At 38.4% G+C, this 22,432-nt stretch overlaps 1 protein-coding gene and 1 long non-coding RNA gene across 6 annotated transcripts in view; one reads left to right on the top strand and one right to left on the bottom strand.

Moving 5' to 3' along the window:
- ANO3 (anoctamin 3) overlaps window positions 1-22,432 on the bottom strand; it is a 375,533-nt gene that overhangs the window by 81,403 nt on the left and 271,698 nt on the right. The window lies entirely within an intron of this gene.
- LOC127541837 (uncharacterized) lies at window positions 16,405-20,765 on the top strand. The gene is made up of 2 exons (XR_007948483.1): window positions 16,405-19,485; window positions 20,089-20,765. It is a non-coding gene; the product is annotated as an uncharacterized LOC127541837 (long non-coding RNA).

Here is a 22,432-nt window from a genome sequence, read left to right as displayed (position 1 = left end):
ATTACTGATATTATTTATGGTCATTCTTCCCCAACCATCTGCCTGGGATCATGGCCAGCTTGTCTGGCTTCATCTCACCACTACTTCACACATCCCCTGATAAACACGGATAATGAGAGCTGATGTCTCACACGTGTATAATATCTAATTTTTAATGCAACGTCATATATCTTTCATCTTAGTTCATACATATATTCTACTTTTAACCTTTAGCTTATTTGCTCTTTATATCTTTAAGCTTGTCATAATGTTTTAAGTATGGAAGGAATTACCTTTAAAAATAAGATTATTCATGAAAATGATACTAAGAGACTGAGACTCAACCAAGCATGGCAAAAAGAATTCAACAGATTTTAATTGAACACCTTCAGTGTGCAAGTCATTAAGAGATTATTGATATATCATGTATTAGATACTCATACAAAGACCATTTTGGAACAACAACACTCATTCAGGCTAGGTTTCATCAAATAATTGACTGTTCTGAAGACAGCTTCTTTCTCTCTCTTCCTCCTCAGATTTAGAACTGGAAAGGGCCTTAATTAATTACCTGTTCAATAATTTCCATTTTACAGATGAGGGTACTAAAGCCCACAAAGATAAAAGGACTTGTCCAAATTAATCAGGTAGTCAACTGCAAAATTAGAATTTGAATTTATATCCTCTGACTCCAAAGAAAGAGACTAAAGAGAGATGGAGAAGATAAGGACACACACACACACACACACACACACACACACACACACACACAGCATGTATCAAGAATTCCTAAGACATTTAATGAACTGGACTGGATGCCCAAATTTCTGGTCCTATGTTCATGAGGCAAGTTATCTCAGCACAGTAGACAATAATTGGATGTCCTTTGCTTTAAGCAAAATTTTAGAGACAGAGATAGCCATCTACCTTCCCAGAATTCTAAGGTGCAGAGTTTTTTTTTTTTATTTGAGTGCTATTGGTTTGGAGTCTGCATGTTTAAGAGGTCACTGAAGTGAGCTCTTAAACCTGGCGGCCCAGAAGCAGGTCAGTCAGGTTCCTTAGGTGCTTCCATTACATGGGCAAGAGACAGCCGCACCTCATTTATTTTCTCTGGCACATTCCCTCAAGAGAACGGGAGTCTCTCATTCAATACCTGTTGGTAGACACTTCATAAGACTGAAAGGTAAGTGACTGACTGAAAACTATGAGATAAAATTTGCTTGCTTCTCTTATTTAAAAATCTTTTTAAAACTCATAAATTGACCGAAATCATAGCTTAGGATTCAACGTGGTATTGTAAATACACATACACACACATCTGCCCTTGTGCATTTGACTAAGCCACTTGACAATTTATATTTCATATGGTGACTATAATTACCCCTGCAAAAAACAAGAAAATTGAGTAAAGTCTGGGTAAAATCCGAATTTGTAGAGTGATGGCAGAAATCTATCTTGAATGACCTTTTATAAATCTATAAAAAGGACAGTAGAAAAATCGGGTTAAATAGAGAACTGGAAATTTAGAACAGTAGGAAAGGTAGCTTATGGAAACTATGCATACTCAATGGAAGCTTCAAAATAATTAAAGGGAAAAATGGAGGAGAAATCAGAAAAAAATCTGATTTCTCTCAGTTTAACAATTTCTAATTCCATTTTCTTAGGTAGTAAATTTCAGCTGGATAATTCTTATTTCTGTTTTCTGGAAACATAGACCTTTATAATTACAAAGCTACTCATTTAAAGTGTTTGAATGTGTACTCTTAAAAAAAACATATCTTAAAGTATCTTATAACATTAAAGAATAAAAAAGTCTCCAAAATTTCAATTATTTATCACTCCAAATCAGCCAAAATTTTGTGAAAATGCAAGGTAAAACCCTATCTTCTTGGGATGTGATCTATGAAAAAAGTAAATGATAATTTCCTTAAAATTAAAAAAGGAATAACCATGTATAAATGTGTTGAAGAATGGTAAACTAAACCTATGTTTAAGATTACTTAGACTATGCTTTTAAATGATACTAATTTCCTAGGCAATCTTTTTTTAGAATATCCAGTCTTTGAGACAGCTTTTTCCATTAAAGAGAAAATAAAAGGAGAAAGGTCAGAATTAGAATCGTCACCAACATTCATTTCAGAATGTCTTGGTTTGGCCGCCTGAACCAAGTACTTTAAAGATAGCCATATTCATTATGGATTTTCTCTCTAACTATATACTTATTCCTTTGGAGTACTGGATTTTATACATTTTTTTTCCTTGGGATTCAGAAATGTTGCATCATCGGTTCAGGGATCTTCTGCTTTAGAAATTATTCTCTTCTTCCATGAAGATCAGAAATTCCTCTTTTAGGTCTAGTCATAATTGCCCAAACATGGAAAGGTTAAGAAAATTATTGACCATAATAATATGGCTTAGTCAGAGCTTATCTGATCAGAACTTGGACCCAAGTTTTGTGCTAAAGATTTCTCTTATCTGGAAATAGTTAACTTTGATTAAATTCAATTCTCAAAGTATCCTTGATTATATACTTCTTTTTATGACTTTAGGTCCATTTGCTTTGTACAAAACTATAATTAGAGCTTATCTCTTTCTCCTGCTATGCAAAATTCCATAAAGGTGCATTTTTGCTTTGATGTAGAAATCTGCCAAGAATCAGAGATTTTAAGAAACAAATACTAAAGTCTGAGAATGATGAAAGGGAAAAAAAAACCTTTCTAAACAGTAAGCTCTCTCAATATGGAATAAGCTGCTTCAAGAAGTGGAAGGTTTCCTCTCACTTGTGAGCAAAAGCTGGGTAACTACTAGCTGGGATTGTTTTAGAAGAGACTCTTGAAAAGAATTCTTACTTAAAGTTAAGAATTAGATCCCATAGTTCCTAAGTTCTTTGATATAACTTGAATATGCTATTTCCACATATTACTTATTGATGAATATTCCACTGGTTGGCTAAGAGATATGAGCCATGCTCTATAATTGGACAGCCGCGTCTAATCAGATATAACAAAGCACAGCAAAAACCATACAAACCCCAAACTTTTCTGGTGCTTTAAGGATTATGAGTGGTGGTAAGGAAAAACAATTTGACCTTAAGAAGATATGTCAAGAATATACATCAATTACTGTATTTTAGTAGATTTTATCTTTCTACATTTATCTGTAGTCCCTTTTTGATGCACTTAAAATTCCAACTTGATGAATCAGTATTTTATTAAGTACCCATTATATGCCAGACACATACAACACATATACAAAATGAATGCAAAGTTGGTGCTAATAGTTCTCCAGCCCAACCTCTTTCTCTGATGAGAATCCAGATGGAAAGTCACTTTCACAAAGTCACATGATTAATGAGATTCAGAGCCAGGTCCTGTATTTAGGTATTTAAGTTTTCTATTTTTTTTTTTTCCTATTTATCTTTCATTATAGCAGTGTAATTAAGGTGGTGGGTACACATATATAATCCTCTTTCCAAGTGGGTTTAGGATGAAGAGACTTAAATCACTGTCTACAAATGCTGAAAATTACCTGGCATTTGAAAGGTATTCCCCCAATGTCTCAGGTAGTCTAGGGCTTGATGCTTCCTAAGAGCACTATTAGAATAAAGCTGTCCAAAATAAATGCTTCCAGCAGTGAAAGGAAAGAAAAATCCCTTATTACTATGGACAGAGATTTTCTGGCTCCCTCATTCCAGTTGCCAAAGGGCAACTGATCTACCCCCATAGAAAATCAGTAATATGAAACTCCCCTTAAAAGACTAATCAGGTACCAATCTCTTTGTGCTTGTTTAGAATCAGGGAAAAATCACGCATGCTGAAAAACAATGTAAAGATTCCACTGAGTGAAAAGTTCAGCACCTAGAACTTCAACTCAACTCGACCTCTGTGCCCCTCCTCTGACTTACCCCTTACCCCTTTTCTGTAAATTATGGGCAGCTTCTCATGTTTTCTGTGATTCTCTCCTGCTACCCAAGGACAGGATTCCCATTTTTCTTTTAGGTATACACATATGGACTTCCTAGCAGGTAGAAGACATAAGTAGAAGCCAGATAGGAAACAAATTATTCTCTTTATTTTCACAACCCTTTCCCCTCATCTCCATTCCTTCCCTCTAACATCCTGTTTCCCACTTGTAGCTCTCTAGAGCTGGGAAGCAGGTGATTTGGACACAAACATATTTGGCCAGTGGCCAAAATCTTAGGAAAACTTTATCTTTAGTTAAGACAGATTACAAGGCTAGAAGAAAGAATCCATAGTGAAGAGAAAATAAAGGTCAAGAGAAAAAAAAATCAAATCATCCTTTCTGATCTCATAATTTGAATCTTTGGAATCTCCAGTATATCCATTTTTGAGACCTATACATTGCCTAAATTAAATCTGAATTCAAAATGAGTCTACCCATAGCCAGGTATAAATGTGAAGTATGCTGAATCTCATAGGACTTTGTTTTGTATTCCAGAAAATAATTATGACTATTTAGGAACTACTGGTATATAATGACTCACACCTACTACCAGCTCTAGGTCATAATTTCCTCATCAGTCGAAAGAGAGGGTTGGAAACTTTCTAAACGTCTTTCAAATTCTAATTCCCGAAGAATGTAAACTCCCTGAGGGCAGGATTATTGGAACACTTGGGTATTTGTGTCCCTAGAGTGTAGAGTAGCCCTGTTCAAGTTGCAAAAGAGGAGAACTGAGCAGAGATACCCCTTGTACAATTAGGATAATGCAGAGAATATCTCTTTATTTTCTTATTAAAAGTTGGACAAAAAAGATTTAATCATTAAGCACAAAAACCTTACAAACTTCAGTCTCAGACATTTATAGCATGATACTTTCCTTCTTCTTTTCCTGGGAGGAAAATGAAAAGATAGTAGGGAAATTGTAGAATATCTGATTCTTTTGGAGAGGGGAGTGGAAGTTCATGCTCTTTATCATTTGAAATCCATGGCAGAAAGACTTTATGAAGGCTTCTTCCCCCACTACTATTGAAAGTTCAATGTAAACAGCAGGAGAAATACAGAAGCTAAGTCATTATTGGGATCTCATTAAAGAAGCAAAAAAAAAAAAAAGGCTCAAGCAGAAGCAAATATCAAAATTATAGATGAGGTGGGACTTTTTGTGATGCTCATATTAAAATGATTATAATAATGATGAAAATTGAGAGTGTTAAAATTTAAGCAATAGTTATAGAATCACAGATTCTCATCATGAGAAAAGTCTTCAATAGGTCTCTAGTTTATCCTGGTTCATCTGGAACTTCCATCTTTTTAAGATTTCTGAAAAGTGGTCTAAAGACCTTCAGTGAAGAGGAACTCAATAAGGAAAAAAGTTAATATAAATGGTATTTTTTAAAGGGAATGTGGACGTGGTCATGGGGAAGATGGGTGGGAGAATTTTCTTTAACTCAAGAAAATATTGAATGCAAATAATCATATTAAACACTGGGGAAATTAAAAAAAAAGAAAAACTCAAACCCTAAACTAACAATACAATAGTATGTTCCCATAAGAATCTTCCATTTTACCAGAATTCCCATCAGTGCAAATAAGTGAAGAGTACATGATGGGCAATGAATTTACACTATCTTGCTGAAGAGTTTCATTTTACAGAAAAATGAGGCTGATAGACTGCCCCTCTGTTACTCATACTAAACTTTCCATACTGCTCAGATGAAATGAGAAGTAAATGTTCCTTTTGTTTTTTAAAGGAATGCTCCTTTTAAATGAAATTAAATAAATGCTTTAAATTTTATTAAACTCCTACTAGGATACGAGGTTTGAGAGAAACATGGAAAAACAAGCCATAGAATTTTCCCTTAGGGAGATAGATGTAAACTCTAGTAAATTCTGGTGAGAGTTGAAATAATTCCCCTGGGCCTAGAGATATGACCTCCAAAATTGGGCCTGGAGCCAAGTGGGAGTTTCATGTCCTGTTCCTAAGAGTTCTTAAGATCCGAAGAGGATCAATTAATCAGAAAGGGGGAAGATGAATCTCTTACCCTTATCTCTAATACTAACCAATCTTGGGATATGTCTCCAACACAACTTTGTGTGTATCCTTATTCCTCAATATTCTCTCTCCTCTGCCCTCTCTTCCCGACTTGTGTGAACACATTTGATATGAAGATTCAGGACAGTACCAGTCTAAGGACCATAGCAGTAGTTAGGTGGTCGCTGGGAAAATCCCTCTCTCTTTCTCACCCTTCAACATAATGACTTTTCTCTCAGATTACTTCGTGTCTCTGGCAGGTGCCATTCAGAGAGTGGGGCCGGGACAGATGAAGAAGCCCTAATCTTTCCCATTTTCCAAAGGGCCCAAAGTAACTCCTCACCAACCCTGATATGACATTTCACATGAAGTCAAGCACATAATCCATAGAAAATTTAGGGGGTAAACTTCACATCTCAGGAGGGCTTAGACATGTTATAGCAAGCAAAATGCTAGATTGAAAAGAGTCATCTGCAACTCTCTGTATTAAATTAGGGTACACTGAGAGTTCCTGATATTAGCAACATCAGAGGGACAATCACATACCCAAAGAACCCAGCAGATCTAAAGCTATTGCTTTTAGAGTCTTTTATAAAGATTTGGTTTTAAAAGCTTCAATTTTCCAAGGCTCTGGATTCCATTGTCCTGAGTGCAGATTTCACTCGTTATCTGCCACTGCCATAAATAAATCCATCATTTTTGGGCTATTCTAGTGCTAAAGTTCTGAGACCTGAACTAGACCAGGGCCCTGACGAGCAGTTTAGCATTAGAAAGGAGACCCAAAGGGTTCCTTTCATTCTTTCAGATCCAAGAGTCCACCTACTCCAGAAAAATTCTGCTTCTTCTCAGGGAAGAGATCATTGAATTAAGCTATAAGCTTAGAAATCATTATATGGATTTTAGGGAGAAGAGTGACTTTCAAAGTGTGATAGTACCTCAGGGGTCCCATAGGACAGTCTGGCTAAAAATCGGGTCAAGATATCACATGCCATAAACTGCAAAGGTCTTATAATGGATGGATTCAAGCTATACTTTGGAATAAAGAGACAGGATTTTCTTTACATGAGGAATACAGGAAGGGACTTGATGTAGAAGAGATCACAGGAGCATAGATTCTGGAACCTCATTAGGTTCTATGATTGCTGCATTCCTTGGAAGACTGCTTGTCCCTCTTATCGCCCTGATGTCAGGAACTTTCACTGTGGCTACGTTCTAATTAAATGCCGAGCATTAGTTCTGTCCCTGTTCTGAATTTGACTATAGTGGAAGGTTACTGGAGCCACTGAGAAGAGAAGGGGCTTGCGTAGTCACACAGCCAACATATGTTGCAAGTAGGATTTGAACTCCAAATCTAGCATTCCGTTTTCCACACCATATTACCTCCCCTTCTTTATCAATAGATGAAGAAGCTTGAAGTCCAGAGAGGTTATGTGATTTGTTGTATCACACAGATTAGAAATATAATAGTTGACCTAGAGATTTCAACCAAGATCCTTCGATTCTACCAGTTTTTTGGGGGGGCATTGGGTTAAAAGAAAAGCCCAAGAGGTAGGCAGAAGGCAAGTGTGTGTGTGTGTGTGTGTGTGTGTGTGTGTGTGTGTGTGTACAAGGAAGCACCATTATAGGACCACCCAGCTGAGAAAGAAGGTCTCAATAACAGCTTTGAGGAGATCCCAGGGAGCACGCCTCCTGCCTGAGGAGGTTGCGGGGGAGTGGGGAGGGCTCAGAATGTTTACTTGAACATTTTAGGGAATTCTCAGTGCAAACATTCTTTCTGCTCCTTAAGATCAGTATCTCATGGAATTTATAGATCAGAAGGTTACCTCGGGCAGTGAGAAGCTAAGTGACCCGCCCACAGTCACACATCTAGTAGGATCTGAGTCAGAACTCGAATCCAGGTTTTCCTGACTCCAAGGCAAAGTTGTCTGGTCCCCTAGCTTCAATGTCTCTACTCAGGAGTATCCCAACCCACACAACAGCTTCAATATCTTACTCCTCCAGCCCTCAATCGTCTTCTACACAGGTACCATAGTGAATAGCTGTTGGTGTGGCTTAAGTTGAGTTACCAGAAAACATTTAATCCAGATGATTGAGCTTTTACATACTAGGTCCCACTCAAAGTGTCACGGTGGGGATACGCTGAAGGAGCACTGACAATGGATCCACCCCCAGTTTCAGATATCTTTCCAATCCTTCCCTCCCTCTCTCCCCTCCCCACCCCATCTGTCTCTCACATATACAGCGTACACACAATGCACATGTGTACATGCATGCACATAAACATATACAGACAAGGCTCACAACGCACACATGCACATACGTGTACACACATGAACACAGACACAAGCACACAATGCACAATCACAAGCACACATATACAATATGCATATGCACACAATTGCACACACATAAATGCATGTAGACAACACACACACATACAAACACATATACATACATAAACACTGCCACACAAACTCACACCTACATATACTAATAGACACATAACAATACACATACACACATGTACACATATGGGCCCACATACACTCACTTAGACACATATACCCCCCAAAACCACACACACACACATACATAACATGTACACATTCATGCATGCACACACATGCATACCGACATACAAATACACATGCACACACATAAGTATAAGCACTTGTGAATACCACAGACACACACAAACTTACAACACACACTCATGCACACATACACACATAAGACATGTACAATATGCACATACACACACATTTTTGTAAGTGATAACCCATATGACCTTGGTCAAATCACTGTACATTTCTAGGATTCATCTTTATCTAAACAGGGAGGGAAGACTTGGGTTAAATGGCCTTGGAGATAGCCTCCCAGAGATGCAGACCTGGAAGCTAGCTTGTATAAAATGCCCCCAACTCTGAATAGGACAGAGAAGCCTCTTTTAGACTTTTTCCCTTCTCTTTCAGTGACCTTAGCAATCGACATTCCTTGAATTATCTCCACGGGGAAGGATTCCCGAGCTCTATTTTCAGTTTCTTTCTGGAGCTCTTCATCTTCAGCTCCTCAGCATCATCTGTTATCTACTGGGCATTTTGAACTGGATGTGTTATAGGCAGCTCAAACTCAGAGTGTCCATTGTAGAACTCAATATCTCCACATCAAATCACGCCCCCACTCAGTCTTGTTCTATTCATCCCGATTTATGACCTTGATGCTATCCTTGCTTGCTATCACTCACCTGGCCTGAGGAATCAGTTCCCAGATGTTTCCACATCTCCATTCTCTAATCCATTCTCCAGGCAGCTGCCAAACTCATTTTCCTAAAGCATTTATTAGCTCATGTCACCTTTCTACTCAAGCCACCCCACTTTCAAGGACCAGTTATAAACTCTTATGTTTGATACCAAAAGTCCTTTACAATCTGGCCCTAATCATCTGAGTTTCACATTAATATCCCTATCATCCCAGCCCCCAGATGCTGCAAAATAGTATCTAACCTAGTCATTTTCATGTGAATCACACAAAACATTTTGTCTCCTGTCTTTCTTCCTTTGCAATTGTCCCTCACTCCTGGAATGTATTCCTTCCAAACTTCTTTTTTTTTTTTTAATTTTTATTTAATAATTACTTTATATTGACAGAATCCATGCCAGGGTAATTTTTTTTACAACATTATCCCTTGCACTCGTTTCTGTTCCGATTTTTTCCCTCCCTCCCTCCACCTCCTCCCCTAGATGGCAAGCAGTTTTATATATGTTGGATATGTTGCAGTATATCCTAGATACAATATATGTTTGCAGAACCGAACAGTTCTCTTGTTGCAGGGAGAATTGGATTCAGAAGATAAAAATAACCCGGGAAGAAAAACAAAAATGCAGATAGTTCACATTCGTTTCCCAGTGTTCTTTCTTTGTGTGTAGCTGCTTTTGTCCATCATTTATCCATTGAAACTCAGTTAGGTCTCTTTGTCAAATCAATCCACTTCCATCAAAATATGTCCTCATACAATATCGTTGTCGAAGTGTAAAGTGATCTCCTGGTTCTGCTCATTTCACTTAGCATCAGTTCATGTAAGTCTCACTAGTCCTCTCTGTATTCATCCTGCTGGTCATTTCTTACAGAACAATAATATTCCATAACATTCATATACCACAATTTACCCAGCCATTCTCCAATTGATGGGCATCCATTCATTTTCCAGTTTCTAGCCACTACAAACAGGGCTGCTACAAACATTTTGGCACATACAGGTCCCTTTCCCTTCTTTAGTATTTCTTTGGGATATAAGCCCAATAGAAACACTGCTTCCTTCCAAACTTCTATCACATAGAAAAGTCCTAGTTTCCTTCAAGTCAGAGTAAGTACAAGGTGCCACACACACTTAAGCTGGTGCTGTTACTCACTCCCCTATCACTTTACATTGATTTTATAGGTGCATATAAAATACACGTGTATATGTATGTTTAAAAAAAACTTATAAGGATAGGGACTGTGTTTTTGCCTTTGTGTATTATTAACATCTAGCATATAAAAGACTCAATAAATAGTTGTTGATTAATAGTGGATTTACTCTACTTTTAAAAAACTCCCTTTCTTCCCATAAAAGCTATTGTTCATTCACCTCATGTTCTTTCTATACTATTTTAAATAAAAGTGGGCCTCTACATTTATCCTGCTAATGATTTGTTCCCTAATTCTAAACATTCCTAGAAGTGGCCATTCTGTCTCTGCAGACAGACCTCCTGAAGCAGGATTCCCAAGAAACTTCATCTTATTTTTGTATACCTCTAATTTTTAGGATCCTTTTTCTTCATTAAAATAAAAGTCTGCTGCTCTGAATCTTCCACCCATGGTTCTGAGTTTTATCTCCAAGAACTGAGTGACACATAACTTATTTCTGCTCTTCCACAGGTCTGTACTTCATATGGTTGAATACAATTATTCCATCTTCTCTTCTACTTACTAAACATCATCATTTTTTTGTTTTGTTTTTCAAACCATAAAGCTCTAGCATAAACAAGAACAGGATTTTGTTTGGGGGAGAAAGAAAATTATTTGTTCTTGTCTATTATTATAATATATATTCTCAATTGCAATGCATCCTTAAAGCCTTCTGTTTTTATGTAGATACGTTTATGAAAATTATTGTCATAGTTAGAAAGATTTACCTGGTAACTGACGCTCTTTGTTCATCCTTTCTTATAGGTACTATATTAAAAACAAACAAATAAAAGGTGGTCCCTCAAGAAGTCCAAAATGTTAACTTCTGCCAGAATCTTCTTGATGCTGATTCTGGCTAGTTTCCTGGCAGCCAATAGCCAGGGTAGCCAGGATCCAGAGATAAGCAGTTTCAAGTCAATAAAAGTCTCAGCTAACTCCTCATCTGAAGACCTACTTGAATCCTCATCTAACTCCTCATTGGAAGCCTCAACTGACTCCTTGTTGAAAGCCTCAACTGACTCCTCGTTGGAAGCCTCAACTGACTCCTCTTTGGAAGCCTCAACTGACTCTTCTTTGGAAGCCTCAACTGACTCCTCTTTGGAAGCCTCAACTGACTCCTCTTTGGAAGCCTCAACTGACACCTCGTTGGAAGCCTCAGTTGACCCCTCGTTGAAAGCCTCAACTGACCCCTCTTTGGAAGCCTCAACTGACTCCTCGTTGAAAGTCTCAACTGACCCCTCATTGGAAGCCTCAACTGACTCCTCTTTGGAAGCCTCAACTGACTCCTCTTTGGAAGCCTCAACTGACACCTCGTTGGAAGCCTCAGTTGACCCCTCGTTGAAAGCCTCAACTGACTCTTCTTTGGAAGCCTCAACTGACTCCTCGTTGAAAGTCTCAACTGACCCCTCATTGGAAGCCTCAGTTGACCCCTCATTGGAAGCCTCAGTTGACTCCTCGTTGGAAGTCTCAACTGACTCCTTGTTGGAAACCTCAACTGACTCCTCTTTGGAAGCCTCAACTGACTCCTCTTTGGAAGCCTCAACTGACTCCTCTTTGGAAGCCTCAACTGACTCCTCTTTGGAAGCCTCAGCTGACTCCTCATTGGAAGCCTCAACTGACTCCTCTTTGGAAGCCTCAACTGACTCCTCGTTGGAAGCCTCAACTGACTCCTCTTTGGAAGCCTCAACTGACTCCTCATTGGAAGCCTCAACTGACTCCTCATTGGAAGCCTCAACTGACTCCTCTTTGGAAGCCTCAACTGACTCCTCGTTGCAAGCCTCAACTGACTCCTCATTGGAAGCCTCATCTAGCTCTTCCGAAATCTTATTTGATGCTACATCTGGTTCCTCATCTGATTCCTCATTGGAAGCTTCAACTGATTCCTCATTGGAAGCCTCAACTGACTCCTCATTGGAAGCCTCAACTGACTCCTCATTGGAAACCTCAACTGACTCCTTTTTGGAAGCCTCATCTAGCTCTTCCGAAATCTTATTTGATGCTACATCTGGTTCCTCATCTGATTCCTCATTGGAAACCTCAACTGATTCCTCATTGGAAGCCTCAACTGACTCCTCATTGGTAGCCTCAACTGATTCCTCATTGGAAACCTCAACTGACTCCTTGTTGGAAGCCTCATCTAGCTCTTCTGAAATCTTATTTGATGCCACATCTGGTTCCTCATCTGGTTCCTCATTTGAATCCTCATCTAGTTCCTCACCTGATTCATCATTTGAAACCTTATCTAAGTCTTCATCTGTACCCTCATTTGAATACTCATCTGATGCCTCATTTGAGGCCTCACCCAGTTCTTCTGAAATTTTATTTGATGCCACATCTGGTTCCTCGTCTGGTTCCTCATTTGAATCCTCATCTGATCCCTCAACTGACCCCTCATCTGAATCCTCATCTGAGTCCTCATTTGAAACTTCAACTGATCTTTCATTTGAATCCTCAACCGATCCCTCATTTGAATCCTCATCTGGTTCTGCATTTGAAACCTCAACTGATCCTTCATCTGAATTCTCATCTGGTTCTGCATTTGAAGCCTCAACTGATCCCTCATCTGAATTCTCATCTGGTTCTGCATTTGAAGCCTCAACTGATCCCTCATCTGAATTCTCATCTGGTTCTGCATTTGAAGCCTCAACTGATCCCTCATCTGAATTCTCATCTGGTTCTGCATTTGAAGCCTCAACTGATCCCTCATCTGAATTCTCATCTGGTGCCGCATTTGAATCCTCATCTGGTTCCACATTTGAAGCCTCAACTGATCCCTCATTAGAAACCTCAACTGGTCCCTCATTTGAATCCTCAAGTGATCCTTCATTTGAATCCTCATCCAGTTCCTCTGAAATTTTATTTGACCCCACATCTGGTTCCTCATCTGGTTCCTCATTTGAATTCTCAGCTGGTTTCTTAACTAATCCCTCAACTGATCCCTCATCTGAATTCTCATCTGAGATCTCATTTGAATTCTCATCTGGTTCCGCATTTGAAAGCTCAACTGATTCCTCATTTGAATCTTCATCTGAGACCTCATTTGAGTCCTCATATGAGTCCTCATCTGATCCCTCATTTGAATCCTCATCCGGTTCCACATTTGAAGCCTCAATTGATCCCTCATTAGAAACCTCAACTGGTCCCTCATTTGAATCCTCATCTGATCCCTCATTTGAATCCTCATCTGGTTCCACATTTGAAGCCTCAACTGATCCCTCATTAGAAACCTCAACTGGTCCCTCATTTGAATCCTCATCTGGTTCCACATTTGAAGCCTCAACTGATCCCTCATTAGAAACCTCAACTGGTCCCTCATTTGAATCCTCATCTGATCCTTCATTTGAATCCTCATCCAGTTCCTCTGACATTGTATTTGACACCACATCTGGTTCCTCATCAGGTTCCTCATTTGAATTCTCGGCTGGTTTCTTAACTAATCCCTCAACTGATCCCTCATCTGAATTCTCATCTGGTTCTGCATTTGAAGCCTCAACTGATCCCTCATCTGAATTCTCATCTGGTGCCGCATTTGAAGCCTCAACTGATACCTCATTTGAAACCTCAACTGATCCCTCATTTGAATCCTCATCTGGTTCCACATTTGAAGCCTCAACTGATCCCTCATTAGAAACCTCAACTGGTTCCTCATTTGAATCCTCATTTGATCCTTCATTTGAATCCTCATCTGATCCTTCATTTGAATCCTCATCCAGTTCCTCTGACATTGTATTTGACACCACATCTGGTTCCTCATCTGGTTCCTCATTTGAATTCTCAGCTGGTTTCTTAACTGATCCCTCAACTGATCCCTCATCTGAATCCTCATCTGAGACCTCATTTGAATTCTCATCTGGTTCCGCATTTGAAAGCTCAACTGATTCCTCATTTGAATCTTCATCTGAGACCTCATTTGAGTCCTCATTTGAGTCCTCATCTGAGTCCTCATCTGATCCCTCATTTGAATCCTCATCTGGTTCCACATTTGAAGCCTCAACTGATCCCTCATTAGAAACCTCAACTGATCCCTCATTTGAATCCTCATCTGATCCTTCATTTGAATCCTCATCCAGTTCCTCTGACATTGTATTTGACACTACATCTGGTTCCTCATCAGGTTCCTCATTTGAATTCTCAGCTGATTTCTTAACTAGTCCCTCACCTGATCCCTCATCTAAATCCTCATCTGAGACCTCATTTGAATTCTCATCTGGTTCCACATTTGAAAGCTCAACTGATTCCTCATTTGAATCCTCATCTGAGACCTCATTTGAGTCCTCATCTGAGTCCTCATCTGATCCCTCATTTGAATCCTCATCTGATTCCACATTTGAAGCCTCAACTGATCCCTCATTAGAAACCTCAACTGGTTCCTCATTTGAATCCTCATCTGATCCTTCATTTGAATCCTCATCCAGTTCCTCTGACATTGTATTTGACACCACATCTGGTTCCTCATCAAGTTCCTCATTTGAATTCTCAGCTGATTTCTTAACTAATCCCTCAACTGATCCCTCATCTAAATCCTCATCTGAGATCTCATTTGAATTCTCATCTGGTTCCACATTTGAAAGCTCAACTGATTCCTCATTTAAATCCTCATCTGAGACCTCATTTGAGTCCTTATCTAATCCCTCATTTGAATCCTTGTCTGGTTCTTCATCTGATTCCCCATTTGAAGCTACATCTGACTCCTCAACATTAACTAGGCAAAACAATACTGTAAGTTCAGATTCTATTCAGGTATTCACTCAATTTGACAATTTCTCTGGAGCAGAAGAGTTTAATGTAGCCAATCTAACTGAAATCCTGTCAGGTGACTCAAGCTCAGAAGCATACATTGTTCCAGAAAATCCAATCACTGAGTCTGTTCTTATCTTTGAAATCCCCACGGATGTAATTACTGCTTCTCCCAATGACAAGGAGACGATAACCCTTCCAAGTCTGAACGATCCTGCCAAAGAAATCTTCAGTGAAGATGCTACTGAAGCACCCCTTGATTCTAATGTTTCCTTTCAGACCACAGAGGTTGAAGTGGTAGAGTCAAAGGAAATCGCGTCAGGTGACATGAGCTTAGAAAATGACATTACACCATCTTCAACAATCTCTACTACTAAGTCTATTCTTTCCTTTGAAATCTCTGCTTCTCCGGACCACAAAGGAACCACAGGATCTGTGAAGCCCAAAGAGTCTTCTGCCATTAGTACAACCCCAATTTCCAGTCAGAATCCAACAACAGTCACACATACTAATGATAAGGTCTTCATTTTGCCTTCTACTACTACTACTACTACTACTACTACTACTACTACTACTACTACTACTACTACTGCTGCTGCTGCTGCTGCTACTGCTGCTGCTGCTGCTGCTGCTGCTGCTGCTACTACTGCTGCTGCTGCTGCTGCTGCTGCTACTACTACTACTACTGCTGCTGCTGCTGCTGCTGCTGCTACTACTACTGCTGCTGCTGCTACTACTACTACTACTGCTGCTGCTGCTGCTACTACTACTACTACTGCTGCTGCTGCTACTACTACTACTACTACTACTGCTGATGCTGCTACTACTACTACTACCAGCACAGAATCTGATGACTCAAGTGATTCTGTAAACCTAGCAAAAATACAACTCTCAAAGGCTTCCGATAGCTCAAGACTTGTGTCAGATGTCAAATCCCAAGAAAGTAAGTATCCTACCACTACTATTACCACTACCACTACTGCTACTATTATTTTACTAATTACTACTATTCCTGCTCCTTCTCCTACTGTTTCTATCACTGCTGCTATTACTACTACTACTTTTATTACTAAATAATGACATCATCACCTCCAAAAAATAGTTAACAAATGGTAGTTGAAAGGTTTACAAAGTTCTTTATATAGATTATCCTTTTTTTGTCCTTACAACAACCCTGAGAAGGAGATGGTATTGTAATCCTTTTGTTACAGATGAGGAAACTGAGGCAAAGTTAATTGGTTAAGTTACTTGGTTAGTAGTTACTACTTAACTGATAAGTTAACTACTTAAGTAGTTACTTGGTTAAGGTCTCAAAGCTGATAAGTGTCTGAGGAAGAATTAGCATTTAAAACATGCTGATTACAGGGCCAACCTTCTAGTCACCATGTTAATTGTGTAGGAATTATGTCACTATGTAGGAAACCCTGTTCCTTTGAGTACTGGTCAGTGTTTCCTCATGTTTGGTAAGGATGGTAGTATCATACATACAAAGTATACATAGCACTGTAGTATACAAATATTAGTTGTTAACATCATTTCCTTCTGTGTTGTGGGTGGGGCTTTTCTGAGGGTTCCAAACCTATAATTTTATTGATATAGGAAAATACTGGGAGGTAGAAATTCCCTTTGTTCGTGAAATTTGGCCTTGTCTCAGTAACTTGGAGCACTACCTGAGGGGCTGAAGATTTGAAATTAAAAGATCTGCTCTATGATCATAAATTGTATATCTCAATCATGGAACTTTCTAATTCTAAAGTCAATACATCACCCATTACCCTACAATGACTCTCATTATCTTTTTATAGTTGAGAAAAGTGATATAAAACAGGAAAAAGCAAAAAACAAAAACAAAACTGCCTTCATTTGAAGTCAAGATCACATTCAAATAAAGACATTACTGCACATTGGATGGAATATTGGCTCTGGAGTTCAAGGCTGAGTAGTCAATTCTAGATCTATGATCTTAGGACTCCATAATATGGAGATATCAGAGGACTTGGGTTCATATTTTGCCTCTGATACTACCTGCATGATTTTAGATATCAAGTAACTTCTTTGGATCTCAGTTTGTTCATCTGTAAGGTTAAAGGTTTGGATAACTTTTGAGATCCCTTGTCAGCTCTAAATCTATGAGTTTATGTACTCTATGAATTAGCAGGATTGATATGAATTAGCATTATTTTTTTTTTGTCATTTTTCTTTTGTATTAAGATGCTTAGTTCTTAGAAAAGTTTTGGTTCATAACAAATCTTTTGGACAAAAATCCTTGTTCACTTGTTGGCTTGTAGTAGATGATCTATTCAGCTAGGGGTTACTAGGTGGTACAGTGGACAGGTCACTGCTTCTGAAGTCAGGGTACTATTATTGTTCAGAAGTAGTTCAGTGATGTCCAACTCTTCATGATCTCATTTGAAGTTTTCCTGGCAAAGATACCTGGACTGGTTTGCCATTTCCTTTGTAGCTCATTTTATAGGTAAGAAAGTAAGGCGATGAAGGTTAAGTCATTTGCCTCAACTTGAACCTAACTCTAATCTCAGACATTTGTTGTATGATCCTGGGCTTAACCTCTGTCCAACTCAGTTTCCTCAACTGTAAAAATAGTTTTAACAACTGCACCTACCTTTTCAGGATTGTGATTATCAACCTCCCAAGATTGTGAACTTCAAACGAGATAACATTTGTAAAGATCTTTACAAACCTTAAACAACTCTCTATAAATGTTATCTATTAGCTAGTACAGTGCTGCAGTCAAGGAGATCCAAGTCCCATATTTGGAACAACACAGAGGAACAAAATGCAGTATAGTAAATGAATATCATAAGGCAATGATGGTGAGGTAGATGGGACTATTTGCTATCAAGCCCCACAAAGTAAAAAGAGAAAGATTAGAGGCCTGGGAGGGATAGATACTTAGAGCAACAAGAAACTTAAGTGACCATAATATCTGGTCTTTAGTTTTATGGACAAGGCTAATCCAGGTCCTATGCCAAATCACAGTCAATCACTTTTTTTTTTTTTATCAGAACCCCAACTTTCTACTAACTAATCTTCCTGGAGCAACTAGGTGGTGTAATGGATAGAATGTCAGGCCTGAGTTCAAATTTAACCTCAGACATTCCTTAGCTATGTGACTTTAGGTGTATCACTTAACCTTGCTTGTCTCAGTTTTCTCATCAGTCACATGAGCTGGAGAAGGAAATGACAAACATATATCTTTGCCAATAAAACCCCAAATGACGTCAAGAGGAGTTGGGCATGCCTGAAATGACTGAATAACAATATTCCCACTGAACTTTTCTTATCTTCTCTGTACATTTGGTTCCATGTTTGGGCCCCAAACTACTTAATACCTCTCCTTCATACAACTTCATACTTCATCCAGCTCAGCCTCCTTTTATCCCATGACCTCCTCCTCCTCCATTGTACTGCTTCTATTTACAAATGTAGCACTTCCATTTTCATGGCTACATCCTTAATCTTGCCATCTCCAACAAATTTAGCTCTTCCATTTTTTAATAAATCTCAAAGTTCTTTGTTTACAATCTACTATCTTTCTTCCTCTTTCTCTGCCTTGAAACCCCCAACCTACTTTATGACTTTATCATGGTGCATAATCCACCCTCGCCTCAGTTTCAAGCTCTTCACCCTTGCACTCATTACATTTTCCTCCCTTTCCCATGATTACCTCTTAGCAAACCAATTTTTTCAGATGGGAAAACTGAGGCAAGCTCTTTGATAGAGTAAGGGGACCAAAGCTCTGTTCTATCCTCTTTAGTCTTTAGTCCCGTTACTCTATCAAAGAGCTTGCCCTGCCAAACTTCAGTTTTGGACCACTCCCATCATCATCTCTCTGCCTATGTTCCTATAGGATATATCTCTGACATATACTATGTAGCCCCTAAGCTCTTAGTGTCCCAGATTAGTTTTAGAGAAAGCATTAGCTATTGATCCTGCCTAATAAATTTCATAGCAGGATCATAAATCTAGAGTTGAGAGAGATCTTAGGAGGTCATCTAGTGCATGCATGACCTCAGTTTTCCCATCTATAAAAAGGGAAGAATGAGTTATATGTATGGCCTCTGATATCTTTCCTGTGATTTTATTGTCTATTGTCTAAAACAATTGTATTATTGTTTATTGGCGAATAATCCACAAATTCATTTTTTGCTATTTCTCCCCTGCAGAGCAAACAAATTTTGGACTCTTATTTGGAGTTATTCTCGGATCTGTTTTAGTAACTACCGTATTTGCCAGTGTTGTTTTTATGCTGTACAGGAAGAGGAAAAACAGATTGTTCAACCACCATCGTTTTTTTGATGATTCGACTGAGCCAGGTAAGAAATAGATCAGTATTTGAACTTTCCAAGCACACTGTAGTCTTTTTTTTTTTTTTTTTTTTTTTATTAAGGAACTCTTAGAATAGCCTATAATCCCATTAATGAGGAGTGGGTGGGAGAACTTGACTTGACTTTATTATTTTTCATCCTATTTCAAAGGAAGCAATATGTATGTGTATATATATATAAAAAAACTCTGCAATTAGCACCATTTATGCCATCGGAAAATGTATTTTCAAGTCCTGCCTCTGATCCTTAATGAACTTTATGGTCACTGATAAATCATTAAATATTCCTGGTGCTCAGTTTGCTCATCTGTAAGTTGAAGTTGAGGGGTAGGGAATAAAGCTGGACTAGATAGTGTCCAAAGTCCCTCTTGCTAGATCTCTGATCTTACAGTCTCAAGAAAGACTACAGCTGAAATAATCCAAGCCAGTGAGTGAAGATTGGGGAGGATGGGCATCTGATTTTACATTTCCTTTTTAGCAAAAATGATTTGAAAGCACCCATTCTAGAATCCCCACACTGTTTTTTGAACTGGACTTCAAAGAAGGATTTGGGGAGAGGTAAATAATGCATCATTTTGTTTAATTGCTTTAGAATCTAGAAACTCGAATGCGGCATTGCCATCCCACTCTCCTTAGTGACTTCCTCCTCAGGACCACCATATTGAGAAGGACCCAAGCCACACTTCATCTAACTTTCGCCTGGACTCTACCTCCTTCTCTTCGCCTGCTTCATTGTTCCTCCTGCCCATTATCCCTTTTCCCTAGCCCTCTCTCACCAGCTTTTCAGTACCTCTATGGTGAGTTGTCTTCCCCAGGTTAGAATGTAAGCTCTTTGAGGGTAGTGACTGTTTTGTTTGTTCATGTTTGTACCCGCAGTGCTTAGCATATTAGCTGGCACAGAGCAATTGTTTAATAAATACTTTATCTAGTCATCCAATCCATCGATTACATTGCCCCAAAGAGTATGAAAATATTGCTGTCTCTCAGAAACAATAACACAAAGCTTTGTTCACATTCCATGAATTTCTAAAGACTGGATCACCACGATCCTGTTCTCTATGTTACTGAAGGGAAAGGATTGTCAATGTCCTTTTATCTATCTTTATAGAATCTTACTGTACCCATTTCCCAGTCACTTGGAATTATTATCTAGATTCAAGTGAAAGCAATTGTCATCTGTACTATCCATAGAACGGAATGGTAAATTCCCTTAAGTAATAAAATAATGAAGGATCTTTTTTTTTTTTTAATAAAATATAATAAGCTGAACCAGATGTGATGTTGTTAATTCTGATGTCTGACTTACTCATCAGACAAATCTGCATTTTCAAATTTCCACATGACACGAGTGTTTCCTAATCTATACTCCATACTCCTTGGGGTCTACTGCCTCATACATAAAAAGTGTTTCAATGAGCTCTGAGCATAATTGAGTCATGGTCAACAAAGTTAGCTGATTTTGATAAGTTTAGATAGCAACCAAAATTCTGTTCTTTATCAGGATTCAATCTATTAAACACTTAAACTTTTTCTTTTTCTTTTCTTGGTTTCTACTAACAATGCAACATTAAAGGACAATCTTCTGGTCCCAAATTAGCTCCTGTGGCAAATCTATGAAATAGGTCTAGAGGTGTTGTTTTAGTTCACCTTAAGGTATGCGACCGACCTCACTCCTCCAACACTTTTCTCTTGTTTTCTTTCAAGGGCTCATATCACTAGTCTATTGATAAAGTGGAGTGTCATTCACTATCACAGAGAAACTTGCTGATTGTTAAATCATCTCTTTGCATATTTTTTGAAAGTCAAATTTCAAGACAACTGCTATGGATTTTAATCACATTAACACATGTTAATATGAGAAGGAGCTACAATGCCTACTAGGGTGATTCCTATGGAAATAAAATGAAAATCAACTAGCATTTAATAGTGAAGGCCTGGGGAGGTGCTTAAAGACACTCAGAGACTGATACTCTCTTTTCTGTCACTTTCTCTCTCCCTCATTCTTTTTCACCTTCTTCTCTTCCTGCCTTTTATTCTCTTTCATGTACTTTAGAGTACTCCATGTCTATAGAGGACTTTTTATCTTTACACGATTTCGTTCAATCTTCACAATAGTGCGTGGAAATAGTGCTATGATTATCCCCATTTGACAGATAAAGAAAGTAGGGTTGAAACACTGAGCACCTTCTGGAAAGCCACACACCAAGTTAGAGTTTGAAACAAAACTTCTTGATATTAAGCCAGAGAGCAATCCCTACGCTATAATATGAACTATATGTACACATAAACACCTTCCAATGGATGCATATACATTTCATGTGTACAAATACACACACATATATGAGCACATTTACATATATACATAGATTTGGAGTGCTATCTCCATACCACAAAATTATATACATGTGTAGATACGTATATATGAATGCAAATATCTAATTAATATATACAATAATTAAAGTATATAAACATAAAGAAATGTATACATGCATATGACACACGTGGAACATATAAACACATTTAGAACACATTTCACTTCTTTTTGTTGTTTGTCCTTCATTTTCAAAGAGGATCAATGAATTGGGATGGCAGGAGATGTCTTGACTCATAAGTGAATTGGATTTAAATGAGGCAGGGTTGTGCAAAGTCATCAGTTTTACTTTCTACTCAAGGGTTGATCATCTATGAGTCAAGACATAGGTCAGGATGACTGGAGATGACCCCACTTGCAGTGGGAGGCCTTTTCTTTTTAAGTTGAGGGCTTTCCCAAGTTTTAGTTGGTCTGAAGTAAAACCCATCCAGTGACTAAAGTTAGGTAAGAAATGAGGCAAAAAGTTGGCCTAGTTTGCTTACTCAAAACAGAAACAGAAACAAAACTCAACAAAAGCAATGAAAACAAGTTGGGAGGGAAAAATCCTCAGAATTTCTGTCTAGAA

This window comes from Antechinus flavipes, chromosome 6 (assembly GCF_016432865.1).
Source record: "Antechinus flavipes isolate AdamAnt ecotype Samford, QLD, Australia chromosome 6, AdamAnt_v2, whole genome shotgun sequence".
NCBI classification, from domain to species: domain Eukaryota; kingdom Metazoa; phylum Chordata; class Mammalia; order Dasyuromorphia; family Dasyuridae; genus Antechinus; species Antechinus flavipes.
Note: the sequence above shows the minus strand (reverse complement) of the source record. Positions and strands in the feature narration are given on the sequence as shown.